The following is a 3,138-nucleotide window of genomic DNA, read 5'->3' as shown; positions in this document are numbered from 1 at the left end:
TTACGGCCACTGGTTTACTGAAACTTAAAGGGACACTAAAGTGAAATAATAAATCGGGTTAAACTAATAAAGCATTATTTGAGAAACCTGCAGGCAATCATTTCAAAATAATAGTTTGATAATTAGATGAGGAAATGAAGGTCGAAGTATGAGTATTTTAATTTTGTGCCGAAACCCTGACACCGGTATGTCGGTGTGACATCATAGATCTCAAGGTATGTTTTCGCATTTGGGCCGCGTTGGCTGAGTAAAGGTTCCCAAAACTTGTGTTGAATATTTTGTTCCTTGGGAACACAATGTAGTCTGTACCGCTATATAATTCATGGGCCCTAGAAGATGCCATCAAAATCCATGACGTCACAGCGACCAGGTGCGGAAACTTGAAGGAGGCGTCGCTACCCTTCTTTCGTTCATGCTCTTTTTCTGGCTTACCAAGCGTCTTATCGTGGTAAGAGTGGTGTTTTTGGTGTTGTAGAAAGGTAATTTACTGATGCAGAAATCATTTTAGTGTCCCTTTAACATGAACTTTGTGTAGGGCCAGTTGAGGCAAGTGACCTAGAAAATGAAGAAAAGACTGCTGACCTTACATTCCTCTGCACTGTATGTGTATGAGACATTAGCAAGAAAATTAGGCATAAGTTTTTTGGCGATAGCACGACTGTAGTAAAGTGACCTGTATATGCTTCACTAAGCATATATCTTAACTATTTCCCTACCACACCGGTTAAGCATTGTTAGCTTACTAACACTGGTTTCGAGGCCTTTTGCACCACTCGTGGACGCACGTGAAGTATAGTAGAACTGAAGTTTCGTTTCTTATGGAGATTGTTTTTTTTCCTACTTGGCGGCGATTTTTTAATGGGCTCTGAAGATGCGTGCTGCTGTTCAAAGTGATGTCACCTCCAGAAGCAGCATGTGCACTCCGAAACATTGCAGATCTCGCGATTGCGCTGCATCTGCAGCTGAATTTATTGATGGCTTGAATAGCAGTGAGTCGGAGCATGCTGCATTTTCATCTGACCTTGATTGTGAGAGCGATGACAGAAGTCAACCTGGAACTTGAGGATACACTGCTAATTCGCGTTTCTCCACTAACTGAAGTCGTTCAACTCTATCCAGCTAACGGGGAGGTGTACTGAATCTGCAAGAAATGTTATGACAGCAAAGTGCAGCAGAAAACGGGAGTTTACTGCAAAACTTGCCATGCACATCTTCATGTTTCACATTGAGGAGCTGCATGGTATGCCCAGTTGTAGGGCTTCCAGTGAACGTTTTGTAATGTAAGTAGTTTTCAAGGAAAGTTATGACTTCCTTGCAGAGTGGGTATTAAGTACTGAAACATTTTATATATTCTAAAAAATTCTTAGCGTTTATTGTTTTTAGGTACATGCATAAGTTCAGCTTTATTTTACAATATTGTTTTTGACAATTCAAGTATATTTTTTTACAACTTCAGTTTCAGTAATAAAAGTTGTATGCTTGAAAAGCAGATTCAATCTGCTTTGCTTTTCATGTGTTATGCAAAATTTTGAGTGCAATAGCTTTTTTTTATGGAAAAAGATTGTGTAACCTACGAAGAACGGCCATTTTCCCAACGATAGGCAAAGGGTTAATAAACATTTTTGGCAGCTTTTCTTTGGAAAGGAAATGTAGCATTGTAAGGTAGTGATTGCTTTATGCTAACTGCATAAATTCGAACTTGGTTCTTTAACTAAGACATTAACAATTAGGTTGTCTGCGAAATGTTGAAGATATCGCTGTAATTTGAAAGGCTACCTTTCAGGAGGCATGTTGTTAGATAAGGGGTGAAAGCCTGAATTTCAGAAATTCACTGAATGTACTGTGATGAACACGCTTGATGGCCAGTACATGGCCTTGCCAAAGCTAGCGTGTGGCATAGAGGTGCATGGAGTTTAATTCCTTTCAGTGATCGCTTATGTAAATGTTTTCTTGACAAGTATTCTAAGTTGGCCACCAGGAAGTAATGTTCATAAATGACTTTAGTTAATGTCTGACAGGTTATGGTCAAAGGTGGGCCAGTAAACGTACTTTGACAGTGTCTAGCATGCATTCTTCAGCGGTAGTTGCTCGCTAAGTCATTTGTGTTGTGGAAGAGAGGTCGCAAAGAGGAAAGGCAGGGAGGTCAACCAGACGAGCGTCTGGTTTGTTACCCTACAGTGAGGTGTTGTGGAAGCACATACTATATTTGATAAGGGCTTACTATAAGGAAAGGCTGAATGTTTGGAACCTGTGTCCTGGTTTTCTTTCAGACTGTTCTTAATGTCAAAAAAAAAAATGATGCAACAAGTGCAGCTCTGCTTAATATCTTCAAAGCATCTAACAGAAATGTGCGTGATGTTTGGTTTTAGACTTGCTTGTGACAGAACGGGCTTTCAAAAAAATTTTGACGTAGAGTTTTTTGTGTGGTAATACAAATCTTGGCAGGGTGCCTATGTTCTATAAATACTTGATATTCACAATGTTCTTGGAATATAGCTCATTAGCAATTAACTGTAGTACTTGCATACATGCCAACTCCTGAATTTTTCTTGAAGCTTAACAGATTTAGACTCATTTTGCGAGTAGCGTCAAGATGTATGAAAAATATATTGTTGCGAAAAAGCTTGCCGCTATTGCGAAAAAGCTTGCCGTGTCTATGCCCGAAGGTTCCTTAGAAGTTTTCATGGTGAAAGACGGGTATTTGCTTCAAGCAAATTTATGCCGATAAGTTTCCGAAGCAGGCAATATTGACAACGCCAGTCTGAATCAAACTCGCTACCATATTAAGCGCCAAAGGCGGCCGACATAACTGAAATCGGGCCCGTTGGTGCCCCTTCTCGTTCATTGAAAAAAGGTCACTGTGATCTCAAAACTGTGTGGCATTTTGTATATTGCTGCTTGTGTGCCATTTCTAAAGGTAAATAGTATAAATATAATTGTATAAAGTAAATTGTATGGGGGGTTTTATTGTTAACAGAATTTTTAACATCGCCCGTAATGTGTACAATTGAACTACATTGTTTGCAGAAAAAGTGAATGTTTGACTAAAGACTGATCGTTAACTTTTAAACTAATTAATCTAAGTCTCAGTGAAATTTACTAATTGTAGCCAGTAACTTCCACTTGGAACTAATTCTA

The sequence above is a fragment of the Dermacentor variabilis genome, chromosome 4, assembly GCF_050947875.1.
Source record: "Dermacentor variabilis isolate Ectoservices chromosome 4, ASM5094787v1, whole genome shotgun sequence".
Classification (NCBI taxonomy): Eukaryota; Metazoa; Arthropoda; class Arachnida; order Ixodida; family Ixodidae; genus Dermacentor; species Dermacentor variabilis.
Note: the sequence above shows the minus strand (reverse complement) of the source record.